The 24,684-nt window shown below is 28.0% G+C and overlaps 1 protein-coding gene across 3 annotated transcripts in view; it reads right to left on the bottom strand.

Annotated features, from left to right (window-relative positions):
* Positions 1–22,868, bottom strand: part of LOC107455284 (serine-rich adhesin for platelets) — a 74,160-nt gene extending 51,292 nt beyond the window's left edge. For 2 of the 3 annotated variants that reach the window (XM_043046951.2, XM_071177275.1), the window contains exon 1: positions 22,710–22,868. The gene's annotated coding sequence lies outside the window, so the exon portion shown is untranslated. Of the gene's footprint in view, positions 1–9,030; positions 9,150–22,709 lie in introns of those variants that run through there. The other variant, XM_043046950.2, reaches the window with a different exon arrangement.
* Between the last annotated feature and the right edge of the window lie 1,816 nt (positions 22,869–24,684).

Here is a 24,684-nt window from a genome sequence, read left to right as displayed (position 1 = left end):
ATTTATTTATTTAATTATTTTGCGTAAACGCCGTATACATAATTTTTTTTTTTTTACCAGCGTAACATTTTTATTTTTATAAATGGATTAAACATTCTTTTGGCCAAAAATGATTTTATATCATTATGCAAGTTGCGTAAAATCCCACTACTATTTTTATAGAATTTTTAGGGGTAGAAAACTGGTCTGAAATTTTTTTAATAACATTTATGGTGAAACAGTCCAAGTTCTTCACAGTTATTACGAACTCTAATTATAAGTAAAAAATATAATTATTTTAAATGGACTAAAATTTTTATAAGTTAAATCTCAAATTTAGTATTTTATTTACCAAACAATATACCCATTTATATGTTGTAGAAAAATCCACGACCGCCTAAACACCGACGTTTCAAATTATTATATTAGTTTTAATTAGTGTTATTATTATCATTTTATTATTATTATTTTCATATTATCAGTATTATTATCGCTATTATTTTGGGGCCTGTCCAGACATTTTGTGAAAGGTCCTGTTTTTTGTAAAATTGTGAAAAAACTACTCATAATTTGTGAATATATATAAAATTAGCGTTAAGTCACATTCTTTAAACCAGGGTCCTGCTTTTGTGAATTTGTGCAAATAGGGTCCTGTTATTGCAAAAATTGCTAAAAACATTTTCAAGAAGTTTTTAAATTGTAAATACAATTATTTAAATTCTGATCAACACAGAATATTCATTTCGGATGAATAATAGAAACAAAATCGTTCACATTTTCAATAATTTCAATTGACATATTTTAAATAATACAACTTAGTTATGAATCACTTTTCATGTGTTACGCATTAAGTAAATTTAAACAATTCTTAAGTTTATAATATTTCATTTAAAAAATTGTAGAAACTAATTTTTATTTACATAACATTCTATTAATTAATTTCATGAATAAATATAAATGATCAATTATTTATTTACCAAGAAAAATTATCATTTCATATCAATAAGAATGTGCACACGATGTTTGTAAAAGTAGAAATATTTTCTTAGAATACTACATTTGAATTTAAACTTAGGGAAACTTGGAAAACTTAGTTCGTTTCGAACCGTCTTTCTTTTTTTTTTNCCCCCCGAGAAGGGTTTATTCGATTAACAAAACAATAATGAAGTTACACAAATTTGTGAAGGATCCGATCAAAAGATAAATTATTTTGTAAAGGGTTTGTTTTTATGAAAAGATATTTCGTGAAGGGTCCTTTAACGGACCCAAATTTCTTCTAAACAGACCCCTGATATTATTACATTTTATTATTATACGAGTAAAAATTATAAAATTATTTTCGTGATTTACAAAAAATTCATAGTATTTCAAAAAAAATTTAAATGTTTCAAAAATTTGAATGGTAGAAAAATACTGTGATAGCTCAGAGCTAAGAAGCCTGAAAAATTATTATACAAAACAAATAATTACTAGTACCAACAATGATGTTTATATAATCATGGTTGAGTTACCAAAGGTTTTTTGAATGACTCAAAGGCCATACCGTCCTTTGTTACTTAATGCTGTTGTCATTACAGGTAGAATTTTTTTTGCTGAATATGAAAAGGTAAGCATTAACTAAAAGCTGTGAGTGAGTGAGGAAAAATTATGTTTTGAAATAATGAAAATACGTTCTTTTTAATTCCGTGTTTTTGACTGCATGATAAATTGATGTGCATAAGAGAAATATAATTCGCATAAGTTCTGTCAAAGCAAAACAATAAGCGCACGTTCTTTTATTTTTCATACAATGTTGCCATTTTCATTTTATGCATCAAGGTTTTAAAGAAACTTACGGTCACAATGCGGATAAATCTGCGCAAGCGCAAAAATACTGACTAGAAGTTATAGAATGGAAAATATTAAAATGTATTCGTAAAAATTAAACTTTTATTTTAAATAAAATATTTCAAATTTCATTATACATTAAATAATGCATTAAATAATGCATTTAATAAATCTTTAATTAGAGGTCGAACTTCTTGTTCCAGCAGAACAAGAACCTACTTGGAACATAAATTATAAGTTTTAGATAGAACCTAGGAACTTTTTAAATATATTTTAGTAATATTCTTAACCAAAATGATATCAGATATAGAAATCATAAAAAATAACTTTTCATAATTAAATCTTTTTACCGATAAAACCTACGTTAAAAATGTTTTAAAGGACGAATGCCGAAGAACTATTTCAACACGTAACTGAAAAAAAAGCTACAATCATCGTTTGCATTACTTGTAAACTATATTTTTGTTAAATTATTTATTGCCAAAAAAAAGAGATTTTATGTAATAAAATTCATGAAAAAAAATTTCGAAATTCTTAGGGAGAAAGCATAACTATTCTCAAACTTCAATTTATTTTAAGGAAGCATAACTATTCTCAAACTTAAGTTTATTGTAAGGAAGCATATCTGTTCTCAAACTTAAACTTATAGTGAGTAAGCATAGCTGTTCTCTAACTTAAATTTATAGTGAAAAAGCATAACTATTTTTAAACTTGCGTCACTTACAATATAGTTTGTTAAAATAATCAAAATTATCCTTTCATTCAGTGGTGACCCTTACAACTTCGGTGCTTTCCAATAAATGTTTAAAGGAGATCAGGGCAAAAACATATATTAATTTTCGCCTCAGTTCTTCAAACAATTTATTGTGGTGCAGAAAATGTAATTTTCAAACTTAAATGAAAAGTGTTTTATTTTCCCCCCATTTTATCTAAATTATTTCTAACTTAAATTATAATTTAAATATATGATTAAATTTTGATTTAAATGTATAATTAAATAATAATTTAAATATATAATTAAATTACAATTTAAATATATAATTAAATTATGATTTAATACATAATTAAATTATAATTTAAATTATAATAAATCATATAATTTAAATATAAATTATAATTTAATTAAAATTTTTGTACCCTACTTTCCAGCCTCTTATGTTTTAAGAAAAATGTCCCATATCGCATAAAGAATTTACATGAAAAATATTTATACACAGATTTTAAATAATTTTTGGATCTAGAAATTTTGTCCAAATGTGTATCCGTACAAATTTTGCATGGGCACAAGCGACAACACTCATTCTAGAAGTCAGCAGATTTTAAAAACTACATAGAGAAATACTTTTCCGCATAGAATGTTTTCTTAAAAATTGCTCTATATCAGATTAAATAAAACAATGAAAGAACTATCGTAAAATTAGTAACCTTTTATGTTTATTTATTGGTTTATTTTTCGGTGTTAATTATGTTTATCAACATAAAAGTATTAGGTGTTCACGTATAAAATTAGTAAAACAAAAGGCAAAGTAGATTATATATTATAGAAAGAGGAACAATTTTAATCATATTAGTATGCAATTATACTATGTGTACACTTTTGTCATTTAAGTAGCAGTTTTTGCAGGCTGGTGGGATTAAACCCTGGTGGACGAAAGTCAGTAAATTCCCGGAATTAAATTCTTTTCTTTTTAAAAAATTGTCTTAATTGAGTAATAAGGGGTAGGGAATGAGGACTAGGTGAGTATGGAGGATAATGAAGAAGTTCCATTTCAATTCTCGTAGTTATGCCACCGTCATATGTGCAGTTTGTGGACTAGCATTGATATTATGTTGAACATGCAATAAGATAGGAGTCGATCTATTAACTAATCTGTGCTATTTTTTTTCTTCTAATTTTTCTTAAAGTTTTTTCATTATTTCGTCCAATCGTTTGCAATATATTTCTACTATGAACAATGAGTCAAATTTCGTAAAATCATAATAAATCACGCCTGAGCTAGGTACCAAATATTCAGCATTTGCTTCTTTTTTTTTGTGTAAACATTTAGCTTTGGTATGTATTTTGATGATTCAACTTCCGTTCAGCAGTTCAGCTAACACTCAAGTCCGTTTTCGAGTCGGCGATGCTGTAGTTGCCCGATAGTAGAAACTCTCCACAAAGCAGCAGACGCTGCAAATTATTACATCTGCAGATTATTATTCACCTCAATTTGAAAAAAAAAAAAAAAAAGCCGAAGACAAGTAAAAATTAAAGATGAAAACTTAAAGAAAATATTTTTCTATCTTCATTTAAGAAAAATAAATACTAATTTCTTTATTTAAAAAATATATAAATATTACTGAAAAAAGATAACTCTTAGTTTTCTGGTAATTGTTTTATTTGTCTGCAAAGTATTTGTGTTGATATAGTAATAAATTTTATACGAAGAAACGTTAAATGGGCACAAATCAGAGTCCCATAAATTGCAATTCCGTTAATTTCTTCAATTAGAGAGAAATTAATTTAATATTACCATCATCCAGCTAAACTTTTTCTTTTTTTTTAAATAATTTCCAAAAAAAAATAATTTTTTTAATGATTTGAAAAAAGTATATGTTTTTCTCGTTTTGGGCAAAGCTGAAGCATGATTGCATAAAATTCAAGTTTAATAGATCATTAGAATTTAATTAATTTTTGCAACAATAATCTCTGATGACTACTTTAAAATTGCAGACTACACTGTCTTGCACATTGACTCTGTAAATTTTGCTACTAGTGTTTTACATAAGAATTCGTACTTCATAATGCGCGAATTTCCAACCTTTCCGTTTTCAACAAAGTCAATTTTTTAAAAAAAAAATTATTATTATTTGCAGCTTAAGATGATCTTTTAAAACAGACGAGATATGAATCTTTTCAACAAAAGAAACAGAACGGTATTAATATCAAGCCAATGTCAAATCTGTAGAAGTTGTCATATCCTCCAACACATTAACTCTTGACGACCTGATACTTCAAAATCAACATATTGAAATTTTTTTAAATGCTTGCTTATTTTATTGTAAACCTTGTTTTTTACGCAAGAATTACCTGTTTTTTGTAATCCTTAACCCTATCGACTTACAAATAAACAAATCATTACTTCCTTTTCTTTAGAACTGTACGACAGTGACCATGGCCTCAGAGACCTGTTTCCCAAAGTGGAACATTGTCAAGGCCGGACGACTTGTATGGAAAAAGAACAAAACATTCCTTTTGTGTCTCATTTTTTGATTTACGCGGTTTATGACACGTGGTTGATTTTTTTTGGGCGAGGTAAAAAACAAATTACGCGATAGGTTGCGTAATTACGATCGCGGAGGAAGAGAAACGGGCCATCTACTGCAAGTCACGTGGTTATGGCACCCTTTGTTGATTGCACGTGAAAAGATCGGAAAATGAAATTCTTCTATTCTAGAATTTTCGACCACTCACAAAAAGACTTATTCCTAATGCATTTGACCTTACTAGAGCATCTGCGTAAATGAGAATAATGCTTTGCCCAGGCCAATGGTTAATTGAAGATCACCTTCAATTCAGGAATAAGTTACTAAGTTGCTTTTTCTGTTTGGGTACGGCAAGTTAACTTGCTAACAATTATAAATAGAGAAATGAATATTTTGGATGATTATAAAACAATATTTTATGAAATGAAAAGAATAAATAATGAATCAGCTTTGGTATATTTCTATGAATGGTTAATTGAAGATCACCTTTAATTCACGAATAAGTTACTAAGTTGCTTTTTCTGTTTGGGTACTCCCCAGAAACAGAAAGTGCCTAAAACTGTGACGTACGTCGCAGAACAAACGAAGTACTGCAGAACAATTTATATCTTGAATAAGTGACAGCGTTTTCCTGCGATAATAATTTATTAATAATTCATAGTCATTAACAAAATTTTACACTTCAAAAGTGATTGAAAAAGTNATCGCGGAGGAAGGGAAACGGGCCATCTACTGCAAGTCACGTGGTTATGGCACCCTTTGTTGATTGCACGTGAAAAGATCGGAAAATGAAATTCTTCTATTCTAGAATTTTCGACCACTCACAAAAAGACTTATTCCTAATGCATTTGACCTTACTAGAGCATCTGCGTAAATGAGAATAATGCTTTGCCCAGGCCAATGGTTAATTGAAGATCACCTTCAATTCAGGAATAAGTTACTAAGTTGCTTTTTCTGTTTGGGTACGGCAAGTTAACTTGCTAACAATTATAAATAGAGAAATGAATATTTTGGATGATTATAAAACAATATTTTATGAAATGAAAAGAATAAGTAATGAATCAGCTTTGGTATATTTCTATCAATGGTTAATTGAAGATCACCTTCAATTCACGAATAAGTTACTAAGTTGCTTTTTCTGTTTGGGTCCAGCAAGTTAACTTGCTAACAATTATAAATAGAGAAATGAATATTTTGGAATATTATAAAACAATATTTTATGAAATGAAAAGAATAAGTAATTAATCACATGCAACATTTACTTGATAACAATACTAAATAGAGAAATGATTACTTTGGATTGAGTGGATAAATGATTACTTTCGGGTTCAGTTATGAATTCGAATTTTTATTTGCTATACAACACTTAATTCTCAAGCTATCTTAAATAAAAGTGAATATTTTGGAAGCTCATGAAACAAACTTTTAAGAAATGAAAAGATCAAGAAATGAATCAGTGCACTACACTACATTTAATTTCTCACTATACTCATTATAAAAATGATTACTCAGTGAGAATTCAGTTATGAATCAGAATAGTTGTCTTTTTAAACATTAATTGTCTAATAATCATAAATGGAGAAATTAACATTTTGGAAGCTCATAAAATAGACTTATATCAAATGAAAAGATTACGTAATGAATCAGTGTTAATAGTTATTTTTACAACATTAGCTTCCTAATAATCTTAAATGGAGAAAGGAATATTTTGTATGCTCATAAAACAAAATTTAATGAAATGATAAGAACAAGCAATGAATCAGTATATATATATATATTTTTGCGTTACATTAACTTGCTCACAATACTAAATTGAGAAATGATTACTTTGGATCGATTGGATAAATTATTACTTTCGCCCGAATTTTTATTTTCTTATACAACACTAATTTTCTAACTATCATAAATAGAGAAGTGAATATTTTGGAAGCTCATAAAACAAACTTTTAAGAAATGAAAACAACAAACATTTAATCAATGTTATCATTTTTTTACACAACATTAACTTGCTCACAATGCTAATTATAGAAATTATTACTTTGTGAGGAATCAGTTAAGAGTCTGAATAGTTATTTTTTTAATCACTAATTTTCTAACTAACATAAACTGAGAAACGAACATTTTGGAAGCTCATAAAACATTCTTTTATGAAATGAAAAGACAAAATAATTAATCAATGTTAGTATTTTTTAAAATTAATATTTTGGAATGAATATTCGGAATTCATAAATAAGAATAGAAGACAATCATTTCACTAACTCATACGAAAAATTACTCACATAACATTAACTCATATAAAAATTATTTTACAAACTCATATGAAAATTCTTTTTCGAATCGGTAATTTTTTACACTTCCCGTTCGGTACGGTTTGCGATTTTTTTCTCAAATTCTAGCATACGACTGCCTTGTTTTTGTGATAATTATTTATTTAGGATCAATTGAAAATATTTACAGCGTAACTATAAATTATATGGATACAAACAATATAAATTTTGAAGTTTATTTAACATATCACAACCAGACATTTAAAAAAATTACTTACACTTTAAATAATTACTATAATTTAAATAATACTATTTTAAATTTTAATAATAAATTAAAATTAAAATATTACTTCCTGTAACATATTTATAAAGTTTTAAAATGATCACATTTGTTCTTAATACAGACTTGTAAGAGTATCATAAAATATTCTGCTATAGGACGCTAATCACCAACTGATATTTTAATTTACTGATCATTTTTATCAAATCAGTTGATTAAAGTAATGAAGTTCAGAGCCCTTTCGGTTGTATTCAGATTCAGACAACAAATAAAGAAAAATTACTACGAAATAAACATAATTAATGAATAAAAATTTAATGCTTGTATTTTTTCATAACTAATTAAAAAACGTAATAGTGTAGAAAAAAATCTTTTAAAAGTAAGTGTAAAAGTAAGAATACATTCAATAGAAATGTATTCTTTGATATCAATCTTTAACACAATTTAAAGTATTTCTAAAAAGGTCTTTGAACTCTTATCTTAATACCACAATCCATTTATACTTCATGTCCTTTTAAAAGGACATTTTGTTTTATCTTAAATAGTTTTCGCACATTTAACCAATTAAGATAATTTACTCATTGTTTATTAGGATATAACACTAAAACATGACAAAGATTTTTAGCTTTTCAAAATTTTAAAATGTTTATAGCTATTTAAAATAAATATTACCCTATTACCTTAATTTAAAACAAAATCTTAATTTAAAAAAAAAATTGCATGAAAAAACAACATTGCTTATGCAGTTTTTTGAATTTGCATTTAATTGTAGAATCGACTGTTCATTTTATAATACAATATAATAACAGTAAACTATCTTAGTATATTAGTAACACTTTAAGAGAGCTAGAATAAACATTTTAAAGACTTACGAAAATTTGTATATTATACACTGAAAACTATATATTTTCAGAAAGAAAATAATATTATGTTAACAGTGTACAATATATTAGACTTACCATTATATTGTAAAATTAACTGTAGTCAAAATGTACGATAGTCAATTTATAACAGTTAACTAAATTACATTAGAGATAGTACATTAGACTATTCCTAGCGTTATGCAATAATAGTTAACTACCTTATATTGTTCATAAAAGTCACAACACTTTAAAAAATCTTTAATAAAAATTTTAAAAAATTACGAAGGTTTGTATATTGTTCACAAAACACATAATATTTTAGAGAAAGAAAAATATTAGGCTAATAATGTACAATATGTTAGATTTAGCATTATATTGTAGAATGGACTGTTCTTAATATAATTCATTATAATAGCAGTCTGCATTACCGTATTTAAAAGTTACAATATTTAAAGGAATCGAGTATAAAGATTTACGAAGTTTCAAACATACACTCTTTCCCCCTCACATAACGCAAAACAACAAAAACAATTATGAAATGAAAACAATAAACAAGTCAACAGCTTACCTTCGCTTTTTCACGCTGAATTCTTTTGAATTTTATGGCTGGTTGTTATTTTTTGTCGAAGCGCAATTTCTTTCAGACGATAGTTTAGAGGAAAAAGAGAATTTTTAATGTGAAAAAAAAGTTCCACGGGCGAAGGTTAGAAACAGGTGTTTGCGATTACGATTACACTAGTCACGAAAAATGATAACGTTACGACATATCGTGCATCATTCAAATACCGGTGTATTGTAAACGAAACAGTGTTCAGTTCACAAATCGTTTTAAATTCCCACTTTATAAATAAATCAGTAGATTCAAGAAAAGAATAATTTAATCGGATTTAGTTCTCGTAAATATTTATCAGATCCTCTTTTTTCATTCTTCCAATGGAAATCAGACGATTTTAAATTCCGAAAATCAACGCGAACAAAGAGAACATATTTTTCAAATCCGCATCAGACCAAAATTTCGCATTTAATTTTGTATCACGAGTCGTTACTTCGCTTCATGGAAAGCTACTGACATTCCTTTTAATAGTAACGACTGTAACTATTTCAACAAAATGAGTTGATGTTAATAAAATATTTTTTTTTAAATTTAATAAAAGGAATGCATGCTATCGGCAAAATAGAGATTTAACGTTAATTTAATTGTATGAAACTAAACTGGTAAATCACAAGAACGAATCTCAACATTTAATTATTTTTTCGAATTAAATTATTTTACTATGCACAATCATACAAAGTAATATTATTATTTTTTTAAATATTCCGAACGCAGAGTAATTCCGATTAAACTATACAGTATTTTCGATTAAGATAACTAAACATTTTATTTTGTAAAAAATAACTTCAGTTTTTAAGACTTATATGATTTCAGATACAAATAGATTCGTACGTTTGTATTTGTGCACATTATTTTGGATTTTTTATTACATTACCCTAATATATACAGGGTGTTACAAAAATGTATGCACACTTTGAACTACCACAGAAAATTTATTTCCAGTTCAATAAGGTTACATTTCTGGAAATAGAACCGCATTGAACATTTCCGGAAATTTACATTTCAGGAAATGTAACCTTATTGAACGGGATTCGGATCACCACATTTTGTCCATTGGACTATTGGATGTTACTACTTGGACGACACTTATTTTGAATTCTTTTCTCTTAAACTTGTTAGACGATTAAATTTGGATATCCGTGCAATTAAAAGTTATTTTTCATGTAAATTATGCATAAGCTAAAATAAAAATAAAATTTCAAACGTAATATCAATGAATATTTTAGTAGAATACATCAAAATTTTATAACTATACTAAAAAGAAGAAGAAAAAAATACAGATTGTGAGTAGCTTAGTTTAAGTTTACAGGGAAATATATTTCTGTTAACAGGACCTATATCACATACCTTGTTCCTGCTAAGGTATAAGAAGACCAGGTCTAAGGTACAACACGCACACACTTTTTTATTTTGTTAGGCCTAACAAAAATGAATTATTTTCTTAAACAATCGGTACTTTATCTTAAAGAGAATAACATTTTGGTACTTAGTTCTGTTTTTAAATGTAAGCATTATAGGGTTTTATTTTCAAAACAAGCTGATTGTAATAAATTACTCAACAGCTTTAGAAAATCAAAAAATGTTTTCGGCAACATGCCTGGGAAAAATGAAATGGTCCATTGCTCAACAAATACAGAATATTGTTTTGTTAGGCCTAACAAAAATAAATTATTTTTCTTAAAATATTGCAGGTTTATCTTAAAGAGAATGGCATTCTGGTTTCTAACGACCGTAATTCTACTTTCAAATGTAAACATTGTAAAATTTTATTTTAAAATCAAGTTGATTAGAATAAATTATTCTGCAGCTAGATGGGCAAAAATCCAAGATCCGTTCGGCTAACCACCGGAGGTTTCAATTGTCGTGACTTATTAATATGAAACCGTTACTCTCGGAAGGCAAGTTTGTTATGATACCTGATTTGGAAGTATTTTTATCTTCTAAATCGAGTACAAAACTAGAAGGTTATGGAAGTTAACGGCCTATGAACCGGTATTTCAAAGACGGTGATTAAATAAAATGAAATGAAAATATTTTCGGTTTTACAGCCTCATAAAAAGTATTTACCTCAATTTACCATTAGCAAAAAAACTTTCACGTTTTTTTTTTAATATTATTTCATTTTAATATTTTAAAACTAAAAATTTAGAAATATTACTTAGCGAAAAAACTGTTTTAAACGCAAGCATATTACAGGTATGTAATTAAACATTTTGATAACATGTCAAATTGTTAAGTGTGAAAGAGGCGTAAATCATATATAGTATAACCCCAGATAAAAAAAAGCTATTTAATTTGCTCACTCTTAAAACAAGACATATAACTTAAAATGTCAATTTTTGAAAATAGATAAGGGATGACATTCCTTTCTTATCGAAGATCGCAATCCAAATCGATTCGAAATAGAAAATTTATTATTTTTACTCGTTGACACAAATTAGAGATTAAGTTTTATTTAGAATTGTAAGCACATAAACAATCGTACTAAATATTTGTCTAAATTATTATCATAAACGATTTAATATGAATACATGTTGTAAATAGTTTTATTTATCATTTGCGGTTAACAACAATTGATTCGGATTTACGCCACAACAAATATCTTACAGTGACAAAAATATCACCATAAAACTTTAAAAAAATCAAAATATTAGGGGGACTGGAAAGTAATGTCGTTTCGGTGCATTAAATATCCGTTAGTCTTAAAAACCAATTCATTTTTTTCCGATTCATTTACGATCCGGCATTGAAAGGCTGATGCTAAAGAAGGTGAATACATTATTGATTAAAACTTTTAAAAAATTGATAACAAGTTTCAAATGCAGCGAAACGACATTACTTTCCGATCCCCTAATATATTGCGGTTTAAAATTAAGGGAAATTTCAGGTTTAGTTGACAATCTCCATAATTAATTGGGCAGATTTTAATGTAATTTTATATGAACATAGAATGATATAACATAAATAACCATTCAACAGTTTCAATACACTCGCTTGATAGCGCATAACGCTCCTCTGAGTTGGTTGAAGGTATGTATGAAACAATAATTACATGGAATGAAACAATAGTAAATAATAAAATAAAATAAAAGGGTGAATAACTAATATATGGCCCCCTCATAGAAATTTTACAATGTTATTTCATACTAGCAGAAGTTTCTGTGACAATTTTTTCTACTTGTTCAGTGATGTGGTTTGCTGGTCCTAGAAAGTTATAAGAATGAGGTTGCAAATTCCATTTGCCTCTCCAAAATTTCTTAAATACTTTCCATAAAATTGAATCATCGGCAGAACTGGCTGGCCAATCCATCCGATAAATAATCTCTATAGGGCCCGAGCTAAGTGTGATAAAATCTTGTTGTTTCGAATGCGACTTGCCACACGGGCAAGCCTGCTTGGTGAAACCAAGCAAATTTAAGGCAGAGTGTGCATTTCTTGTTTATCAGTGGCGCCATGTATGGCCAAGAATTCGACTTCTGCCACACCATACGTGGCACCCATTCATTCATCCACAGATGGTAATTTTGACCTGAATCAGAGAACGATCGATCTCCAATCCAGTACCCCCAGAGGTATTGATAAAATCTTAAATACGGCGGGAAATATTTTTTTGCTTTGACGAAAGTATGGATGCTTAACCGTGTAAAGCTAAGATGCACAGAGGGCGCTAGGGGTTAAAATTCATCATAAGACTTCCCGGTTACTACTTTCGATTGATTTTCACTTGAAAAAGCGAGCCAACCAATATTATTAAACTTGTGTTTACAATACAACACGTTTTTCTTCAAATTAAATTTCAATGAAATAAACAACAAATGAATTCGGAAGAAGTTGCAAGCATGCTACGTCCTTCAAGATGCTACCCCAAAAAATAACAAACGGTGATATTTTTCACGAATATAGCAAAATAAGGGGGATAGCACTCAAAACACTGCAAACCTTACACTTTATTTAGGTTGTGATATTTAATTTTCTTAAGTTTGTTTTATGCTGACAACCAGTCAGAATTTATAAATTACAGAAAACTCTTATGCACGGTAAATTTAGACATGAATCACGATAATACAACGTTCTAGAATATTAAGCCTTGTTCACACATAAGCATAACATAAGATGAGGGATACAATGGAAGTTTTCTAAATTTCTTCCGGTTTCAGGAATCTTGTTATTGTTTACATTCAGTCAACCATCCATTGGTGAATGATTTTTTCTACCCAAAAGAAAAATATATATCACCCTCTATCTGAAAAAAAAAGGTCAAAGGGAATTTTACTGAACAAATCATGTATCTTTTATTCGATTTCCGTAATTTCCATTAATCACATAACAAATTAGAATTAAATTAGGTCCATATAATGTAAGAAAAAAGAAAGATTATGTAAGCGTAAGAGAAACTATGGTTAAATACAAATCACCAACTTCGATGCGGAATCCCGCGATATCACGTGCCAAAGTTTGCGTCAATAAAATAGATTAAGTGGTAGCAAGATGCATATTATTATTCAACTATTTTAGCAGAAAATATGCTTTCCGTGACATTAACGTATAAAATATTGTGACGATAACATAATGTGGCTTCTGGTTTATCCTTATATTACTGCTCTAGTCTTAAGAAATTATCAAAAATTAACCCCCAACCTATTATTATTTCTTTTCCTCAAAGACGATAAAAATCTACATTTTCCACCCTCTCTCCCATTCATTACTCACTTACTTCTCCCCAGCTTCAAAATTACTCTTAATTGCATTTTATAAAATAATTCAATTTTTGGTAAATTTTTATTTTGATTTGAAGTTTACAGTGGGAAAAAATCAATCATAAAAAGTTGTTAAGATTTTCTCTTCGGCAAAGAATTTTGAAATTTGGCTAAAACTTTTACGCTTTCAATCTTTGACTAATTTACGAGATAATAATTTGAAATCCTTAGAGCCAGCCCTCAATTTCATCTATCAGAAAATGGGCAATCCGTTGAGTTCTCTGTGGTCACCTATTGTCGTTCATTAAAGTGAAATTGCTGTCAACTGCACTTCCGAGCACCGAACACAGGGCTCCAAAAGACTTTATACCTCATACTAATCATAGTCAAAGTGCCTCTCTCGAAGACATGGAGGAGCATGTGGGCCATACAAGAAAAAACCTGCCCAAACCATCAAACCTCCACTGTCATAATTGGTCTATTTCTTTGCTATTCCAGGGAAGTAAATGGGTTTACTTGAGAACAAAGAACCAGATCTTTTCACCTCCAATACTAGAGAAAGCGACCTTTTTGAATGCAGAGGTTTGATGATCTACGATGGCTTTTTTGTTGAATTGCTTCTCACCTCTCCAAGTCTTGAGAAGTTTGCCTTGAGAGTCCTTGTCTTGAGAAGATTGTACTCCAAAATCCAAACTCTCCGAGTTTGGATTTTGGGGTACAATCCTAGACCCCTACGGGTGCTTCTGAAGGGAGTAGTTAATCCTGATTTCATTTATTGGATGTCATCGCGCTCGCGGATTACATAAAGCTTATTGGTCGACGACTTTATGGAAAGTGAAAGTATTCATCGAATAGATTTTCACCGAATTTATTCATCGAATAGCAAGGTTTCAACCTTAAAGAATGTGTCCGAGAAGGTCTGGAGAGAGCAATTGGTGTCACCGAATTTATTCATCGAATAGCAAGGTTTCAACCTTAAAGAACGTGTCCGAGAAGGTCTGGAGAGAGCAATTGGTGTCACCGAATTTATTCATCGAATAACAAGGTCTCACCCTTAAAGAATGTGTCTGAGAAGGTCTGGAGAGAGCAATTGGTATCACCGAATTTATTCATCGAATAGCAAGGTCTCACCCTTATAAAATATGTCCGAGAAGGTCTGAAGAGAGCAATTAGAACTTAAAATCTATCGTCGAAAACCGTCTAGAGCCAGGAAATAGTGTCTGGAGCAAGTGAAAGAAATTGCCACAGAAACTTCAAACCGTTCTAATTTTCAATATGAAATCACATTACAAAGCTGGTATATCTTTAATTATCAACCTTTGTTGATACAAAATTTCATTGATTAAAATCTGTCAAGTAGTTCTAGAAAAAAAATCGACTTCTTCGATAATGAATATCAGTGTATAATAATAAACAACGCATTGCAATTTAACAGAAGTAATAAAAAAAATACTGTTATCCACTAGAACGTTATTAGTTTCTTTATTACTAATATTTATGACAAAAATAAAGAAAGAGAAATAAAATGTAAAAAGTTTCTGCCAAGAAATTCTGGTCTCACAATAAATAATTTTGTTTATTTTAATTTTTTAAGAGATCACTTTCAAATCACTTTCCCCTAATTCTGACTAAATGCATATTTACATACAACTGTCCAAATTAATTTTGTTTTCTTCCTGTACGGAGTCTCAAGTTTTTTAAATAGATTTGAAATGAGAATTTTGCTAAAGTATTCGACGAACAAAACATTTCCCCACATAATATCAGGGTCCTAAACATTTTCTGTATAGCTTAACAAGTGTAATTTTCTATATAGTGATAATATGTGCCCAAAACATTTTCTATCTAGCTTATAGATTAAGATATTATCATCAACAACATTTATTTGGTCGCGTGACTGGCCCTTTTCATATGAATCTTGTAAGTTTTGACATTAAGATGGTACTTTCTAGTGACCGGTAAGCAAATTTGAGTAAAAAGAAAAACTCAATACTTTTATGAGCTTGATTGACCAAACTTTATAGTTTAATGGACATTTGATCAATTTTTTGAGGCAGATAGTTTTGTGTTTTGATGCATTGTTATTACTTAAATAGAGTGAAGGATATTTCTAACAAAAATCTTCTAAAAAAGTTAATAATTCTTTATAGGATTTTTTAAAATTATTCAAATGATGCTTTTTGAGTTTAAAAAATTTTTTCGATTTCTAAAAGCAATCCCAAACTATTATATTTCATCATCATCATCAATGGTTCGATAGCCAAGGGTGGGCCTTGGCCTTCTCAAGAAGTTTTTTCCAGTCTAACCATTTTTTTTTTTGCTAGTGTTTTCCAATTTTTAGTTTTTAAGACCAAAAAGTCATCTATCCATCTCAAATTCGGCTTGCCTCTTTTTCGTGTGCCAACTGGTCTGGCATTGAAAACTCTTTTTGTGGCAAGGACGTCCATTCTGATAATGTGGCCTGCCCATTTTATTCGTTGTCGTTTAATAAAGTTAATAATGTCAAGCTCATTACATGAGTGATTATATTTCCATTATGACCATTATATTTCCTTACACAAAATTCTGCTTAAAATGCATTAGAACTATTCTTGCAATTCATATTAGTACGGGTCATTAGTGCTGAAACTATCAATTTTGCATTTCTTTTCATTTATTGGAAAATAGTATTGATGCAAGGTGCGTAGCCACATTTTTCTACAAAAAATAACCACGTTTTAAGTACTTTTTTAAGCACTCAAAAAATGTTTTTAATCACTTTCCGAAAGAAAAAAAAGATCATAAGTAAGATCTGTGCAGTAATAAAAATTATTTTTTTAATCGTTTAAAGTTCTTAATTTATAAACATAAAATAAGTAAAATTCAAAAACATTTTAAAAAACTTTACATAATCATGATAAAATAAATAGTTTCTGATAAATATTGCAGGGAAAATTGCGAAAATCGCGCTTTTTTGTAATTTAGAACGACAATCGACACGTCAAAGAAGAAATCTCTTTTTAAAAGATAGAAAAGTAAGCACTTTTAACTAACCCCGAATAAAAAAAGGCACCTTTAACGGCTTTTAAAAAACGCATATTAAAAATAAACACCTTTAAGCATTTTTTAAAAACGCTACACACCCTGTCTATGTTATGAATATTACTGAATTTTGTTTTGATGAATTCTTACTTATCGGCTAATGGCAAACAGTTTTTTAAGTCATATGTCAGTTGTTGTCTTTTTCTTACATCTCAAATGAAGTAACATCCAGTAAAAAATTCATATTCAGATACATTTCCTTTTTTTCCTTTCTTTTACAACTCAAGAATCAATAAAAAAGCTATCTTATGCTTATTTGTAGCGTGAATCACGATACATTTACTTACATGATATCAAGGATAACGATACCATTTGAGCAAATAAACATTGATCGCCATTTGAAAGCGTTAGTTTGTATACAGAATTCTCATTTAAGCCGTAAAAAAGGTTCAATTTTCCTTTTTTTTTAAAATTTAACTCCTGTTATTTTCCTTAAACATATACTAACTAGCTCTAAATATTACAGTTTAAGAAAATTTATAATAAAAAAAAGCAATTGAGACTATATTGTTCTGTCACTTACTTTACTTTTTTTCATAATTTAATTCAATTTAAATTAAAAATTGTTATTAGTAGTCTCATCTATTCGGGTTTTTTTTTAAATAATAAATTAAGTATGTAAATTATATAAATAAAAATGTTTCCTAAATTTATTGTATTATAACTTAAACTGTATTAATTGTATTAATTACTGTGTTAATTGTATTTAACTTTGTATAATTAACTTAAAAACGTTTAAAAAAATCTTAGTGACAGGGATGCCACAGGCGATTAAAAGGGTAAAAAGTGGTAGAAACTCAATTGGTGAATCTTTAATTTGGTCAATCGCAACTACCACTGGGATTCATATTTAAAGCAAATCATTCATATTTAAAGCAAAAGCATTCTTTGAACTCATTTTCGATAGTAAACTAAAAGAAAACATGGTATAATAAGTTACTAATTTTTATCTATTTTAATAAAAATTTGTAATTTATTAATGACCACTTTTTGCATTTTTAGTCGCCAGTGGCAACCCGGTAGTGATACCCTGTAGTGATGATTAAATATTGTGGATCAAAGTCTGGGTAAGAAAACAGCGACGGAAATAAATGTTATGACGTAATACATAATATTGTGCGCATGTTGGCTTACGTAATTGGGGTTCACAGAAAATAACACTTCTATTGGCTCTAGTGCAGTGACCGCACTTATTTAAAATAAAAAGATGGATGAAAATTATATTTTTCATCGAATTTTGGGTGAAACACGATACAAAACATGTTAATAATTTAATTAGTTCCTGGGCTGAAAGTTTATACGCATGAAGACGGAAAAAGTGAAAGAAAATCATTTCATCGTAAGATTATTTTCGGGAAGATAAAAAAAATCTATGACTACCAAAATACTAAAAATTGTGCTTGCAATGATAACGTAAACATATGCTACAGTAAAAACTAGAACTCTGGTAAATCTTACATTTTACCAAAGTCGCTTGGCAAAAGTCCGAAATATATTTAAATATTATTCAATTTCGGCCTTTTACTAATCCTATACGGAAAACTTACGAGTTACAAAGCCACTTTGGTAAATCTTAGGTTTTACCGCTAAAACTTAGAATTTGTTACGTTAAAAAAAACCGAAGTCTAGTATATCTTAGGTATTACCGGTAAAACCAGCTTTTACCAAAGTGGCTCGGTAAAATTCCGAAATATACTTTAATATAAGCTGATCAACGTCATTAAAAGACTAATAAACTGGTAGTTAAATTTCTACACGGATATCTGAAAACTCACTACTTTCCCTTTCCAATTTAATATTCTAAAAACAGAAATCCCTTCTCTAACATAATTTTTTTTTTTTAATTATTGGAAAAGTAAAAAGGTGTGTTTTCGAATGTTCTAGAAAATTTGCTACTATTTATTTTTCTGAAGACGCTGGTCATATTATGACGCTGGTCATTAATATTATTCCATTTCGGCCTTTTACCAAGAAAAACCTAGGAATTACTACGACACATAGAATTTACCGAACTTCGGGATTTCACAGAACTTACATCGGGATTTAAGAATAGTGGAAGCTTTACAGCTGAAAATAAATGGCTATACTAACAGTGTTTTTCACTTTTTCCGTCATAGTCTCAGCCTTATGTATTTCTAGAAGTAACAATTCTGTAGGGTTTTTTTTTTATTTTTTTTTTTAAACATAGAGTGAAAGCTAAAACTTATATATTTTGTTATCTTTAAACTTAATTTGACTATCATTTTCTTAAAATTTTGATAAAAAAAATGAGATTGTTGCTTCGGTGATATAATTTCGTCTTCACTCTTAGCACACCGAGTACTTTAAAATGCTATTTAAACTATTGGGAGCACTAAATCTTTTACAGTACATAATAAAAAAAAAATTTACATAATAACTGACAAACATGAAGCACTGTAGTTACTAAATATTGAGTTAAAAAAATTTTAAATTTCAGACTGAAGACTTTAAATATCCATTAGAAGGGAAACCTTAGTACAAAGGTTTAAATGTGGGGAATGTGGATAATGCAAAGGATAAAAGACGTTTATTTTTAAATTTATTTATTATTTAACCCTTTGCGGTAGTTTTAACTACTCTCAGACAAGACTCTCAGCTACCATACGTTTAAAAAAAACATGTAGTATTTAGACAATACTGTCAGGAAATCAGCTGAGTCAGCGGTCTGGGTATAAATTAATAGAAGCATTAATGCTTTAAATAAAATTTTGATTTAGTGCCATTGGGAACTAAAAAAAAGACAACTAAGAAAACATATTCATTTCTTAAACCGTATTTTTGGAACATACAAAATAATTTACAACCTCTTCAAAGAAAAAAAAAGCCAGTCTCAATCTGTTTTAAAAATAAATTAATATACAAATTAAAAATCATACGCAACTTTTTTGATATTGGCGTTGCATGTTTCAAAAAAAGAAAAAAAAATTTCTTCTTTTTTTTTGCGGCGTCTTTTGGGTGCAGGCAGCAATACGAAAATCTTCCCTGTGTTTCTCGAAATATCTTTTATCTGAAGGTTTTTTACGTAATTTTAATTTTGAAATTACCGTGCCACTTATGACCCAAACTGCAACATTCTGCATGTCAAATCAGGGTACTTTTTTCTGGAAAATCCAAATCTACAATAAAAATAGGGGTTTCAATTTCGAATCTTAAAGTTACCTTCCCCCAACTCTAGGAAGTTGAGATTGGGGGGGAGAAGGTTAAGTTTGATATCGCTAAATGCATCTGTTGAAAAAATTTTACGATGTGTATTTTTATATTTTTGATCCGAAATGAATTTCTCGAGATATTTAACTGTTTCTATACTTTTTGGACACTCAATATTTATATCCAGGAGCTTTATTGTTATTATGATTTTATTAGAATGACATCATATGGGTGTATCTATCCTCTCCAAAATTAAGATAAAAAAACCCTATTTCAGAAAACCACAAAAATACACATGAAATATAATTTTTTTTCTATTTAAATTGCAATTTTTCTGTTATTTATGAACACAATGAAAATCTACCAAACTATTTATTTCTTAGTAATATTTGCTATAACGTTATTTTAAAAAGAAATTAACTCTGTTCTCGAAGTTTGGGGACTAGAATCATGAATTAATTTTTATTACAAACTTTAAAGAAACATTGTTTATTTATTAGTTTTTTTCAAGCAACCTTCTTAAAACAACGCAAATATTTTTAGATACACAACGTTATTGTACGTTTTCATCCGACTAAATATAAATTATATATGAGTGTTCATTGTCAAATTTTTTTTTAAATTTCTTCCTCCCCCCTCAGATTATGAAGTCGTATGCTTCGAAAATTAACTACAATGACTAGAGAAATATTTTCCATCAAAAGAGGTATTAAAAAATATCCTGTAAAAGAAAAAATGAAGATAAAAAAAAATAAATGTGGTGAAAATTATTGGTTTTTCACAAATGTAAACCATGATTTACTCCGGTGAAAAAATGTTCTTCTCTTAATAACGATTGTGTGGTTGTGAGGATGTAAATTAAAGATATAATAATTTTTGCTAAAAATATTATCTACCACTAAAAATAATATAAATAAGTAAAAATAAAAAAGAATTAAAAATATTCCCCACAAGTATTTAAAATTATCGACTCTACATATTAAAGAATATGTTCTAAATATATTTTACAGCTTTAAATCTTCAAAGGGTATTTAAAATATTAAAAAAATTGTCGACTCTAAATATCAAAGAATAACTCATAAAACAATTTTTCAACTATAAAACTTCACAAGGGTATTTAAAATATTTAAAAAAATTATCGACCATAAATATTAAAGAATATCTTCTAAAATTATTTTTCAGCTATAAAACTTAAAAAGTGTATTTAAAATATTAAAAATATTATCGATTCTAAATATTAAAGAATATCTTCTAAAATTATTTTTCAACTATAAAACTTCAAAAGGGTTTTAAAAAATTATCGACCATAAATATTAAAGAATATCTTCTAAAATTATTTTTTAGCTATAAAACTTTAAAAGGGTATTTAAAATATTAAAAATATTATCGATTCTGAATATTAAAGAATATCTTCTAAAATTATTTTTCAACTATAAAACTTCAAAAGGGTATTGAAAATACTAAAAAAATTATCACTCCTTCTGAATTAGCCATAGTGACTTTCCCCTCCCCTATAAAAACCTCCCCCTTCTTAGGTCATGCATGACCCAATTGGTAATAATTCAACTTNAAAAAAAAAAAAAAAAAAAAAAAAAAAAAAAAGAAAACAGTGGTAAAAATTATTGGTTTTTCACAAATGTAAACCATGGTTTATTCTGGTGAAAAATGTTCTTCTCTTAATAACGATTTTGTGCTTGTGAGGATGTAAATTAAAGATATAATAAATTTGGTTTAAAATATTATCTACCACTAAAAATAAAATAAATAAGTAAGAATAAAAAAATTTAAAATTTTCCCCCACAAGTATTTAAAATTATCGACTCTAAATATTAAAGAATATCTTCTAAACTAAATTACAGATATAAAACTACAAAAGGGTATGTAAAATATTAGAAAAATTATCGATTCCAAACATTGAAGAATACCTTCCAAAAAAAAAATTTCAGCTATAAAACTTCGAAAGGGCATTTAAAATATTAAAAAAAAATTATCGACTCTAAATATTAAAGAATATCTTCGAAAATTATTTATCAACTATAAAACTTCAAAGAATATTTAAAAAATTATCAACTCTAATCATTAAAGAATATGTTCTAAATCTATTTTACAGCTATAAATCTTCAAAAGGTATTTAAAATATTTAAAAAATTGTCGACTCTAAATATCAAAAAATAAGTCCTAAAACAATTTTTCAACTACAAAACTTCACAAGGGCATTTAAAATATTTAAAAAAAATTATCGACCATAAATATTAAAGAATATCTTTAAAACTTATTTTTCAGCTATAAACTTTAAAAGGGTAGTTAAAATATTAAAAATATTATCGATTTTAAATATTAAAGAATATCTTCTAAAATTATTTTTCAACTATAAAACTTCAAAAGGGTATTGAAAATATTAAAAAAATTATCACTCCTTCTGAATTAGCCATAGTGACTTTCCCCTCCCCTATAAAAACCTCCCCCTTCTTAGGTCATGCATGACCCAATTGGTAATAATTCAACTTGAAAGTCAATATTTTAATGAAACTTTATAATTTAAATTATGATTGCAAATTTTATGAAATATTTTTTCTTGAAAAAAAAGCTCATGAAAAATATCTATATCATTCCATATAAACCACCATATCGTGCGAAACAGACACATAAAGTGAATTTAAAAAGAAAAGAAGAAATCTAAACACATACCAGAAAGAAAAAAAAAGATGAAATGATAAGGCAACCAAGTCTTAGAATGGAGTGTTTTGAAGAATAATCCGCTATCGCCGAAACACTTGTTTAGATGAGGAAAACTGAGAACTTATTTGCCGGCTTCCGTTAACATTTGAACAAGGTTTTCATTGAATGACAGTTTCGCCGTAACTGCTCGCCATAATAACTTTTATCGCCAAATAATTTGATTGCAACTCGCGCAGATGGCTTTCTTTTTTATGAGGGGAAATTACGCAAAATTTTCTATTGTCGATCATTGTTAAGATAATCAACAGGAAGGATGTCTACTTCTTTAACTAGACTAGAATTCCACACCATCGGTTATTTTTAATTTCACTTCAGTTTGTGACGGGAATTTTATATTTCTGTCTTTTGATCGTAAACAGTGCAATTCTATTTGTTAATTGTTTTACGGGCCTTTTACTATTTCCAGTTATAGTAAATTGTAATATCTTTAGAAACAAGATTGATTTTAAAAAATTAATTTTACATGTTAATTAGAATTGAATTAGAGTTTTCCTAAATTTTATACGACTATATTTTAATCGTAAACAACGTATTCGTTAACTCTTTTACGGGCCATTTATTTCTAGTAATAGTGAAATATAATATATTTTAAAAAAACAATTGATTTAAAAAAATTTAGTGTAGCCTGTTAATTAAAATTAATAAAATTTTATGACAATTTCCTTTGGTGGCAAACATATTTATCACACAACTATTGAACTAGTTAATCATTTGAGCGTCATTTTTGATTATTTCAGAAACGAAGAGATAAAAACTGCCCAATATAATTTTGACAAGAACCACTAAAGTAAATTATAATGTCTTTAAAAATCGGATTAATTTTTAAAAAATTTAATTTAACCTGTTAATTAAATTTTATGACCATTTTCTTCGGTGGCAAACATATTTATCACACAACTATTGAACTAGTTAATCATTTGAGCGTCATTTTTGATTATTTCAGAAACGAAGAGATAAAAACTGCCCAACATAATTTTGACAATAACAACTAAAGTAAATTATAATGTCTTTAAAAATAGGATTAATTTTTTAAAAATTTAATTTAGCCTGTTTATTAAAATTAATTAAATTTTATGACCATTTTCTGTGGTGGCAAACATATTTATCACACAACTATTGGACTAGTTAATCATTTGAGCGTCATTTTCAATTCTTTCAGGTACCAGGGGATAAAAATTGTGCAACTTAATTTTGACAATAGCCACTAAAGTAAATTACAATATCTTTAAAAATCGGATTAATTTAAAAAAAATTAATTTAACTTGTTAATTAAATTTGAATTAGATTTCATGACCATTTTATTTGGTGGCAAACATATTTATCACACACCTATTGGACTAGTTAATCATTTAAACGTCATTTTCAATTCATTCAGAAACAAGGGGATAAAAATTGTTCAACTCAATTTTGACAAGAACCACTAAAGTAAATTATAATGTCTTTTAAAATAGGATTAATTTAAAAAAAATTAATTTAACTTGTTAATTAAATTTGAATTAGATTTCATGACCATTTTATTTGGTGGCAAACATATTTATCACACACCTATTGGACTAGTTAATCATTTCAGAAACAAGGGGATAAAAATTGTCCAACTCAATTTTGACAAGAACCACTAAAGTAAATTATAATGTCTTTTAAAATAGGATTAATTTTTTTAGAAAAATTCATTTTGCCTGTTAAATAAAACTTAATTAAATTTTATAACCGTTTTCTTTGGTGGCAAGTATAATTATCACACACCTTCTGGGGGCTATTTGATCAAATGAACGACCATTATAATTCTTTTAGGGACTAGGGGATTAAAACTGTTCAACTTATGCTTGATAATAAACACTAATATTGCACTAATTTTTATCTCTTAAACTACGTGGCTTATAATGAACCACTAAAAATTGGGAAAATATAAACAATAAGGCAAATC

This window comes from Parasteatoda tepidariorum, chromosome 2 (assembly GCF_043381705.1).
Source record: "Parasteatoda tepidariorum isolate YZ-2023 chromosome 2, CAS_Ptep_4.0, whole genome shotgun sequence".
Lineage (NCBI taxonomy): Eukaryota > Metazoa > Arthropoda > Arachnida > Araneae > Theridiidae > Parasteatoda > Parasteatoda tepidariorum.
Note: the sequence above shows the minus strand (reverse complement) of the source record. Positions and strands in the feature narration are given on the sequence as shown.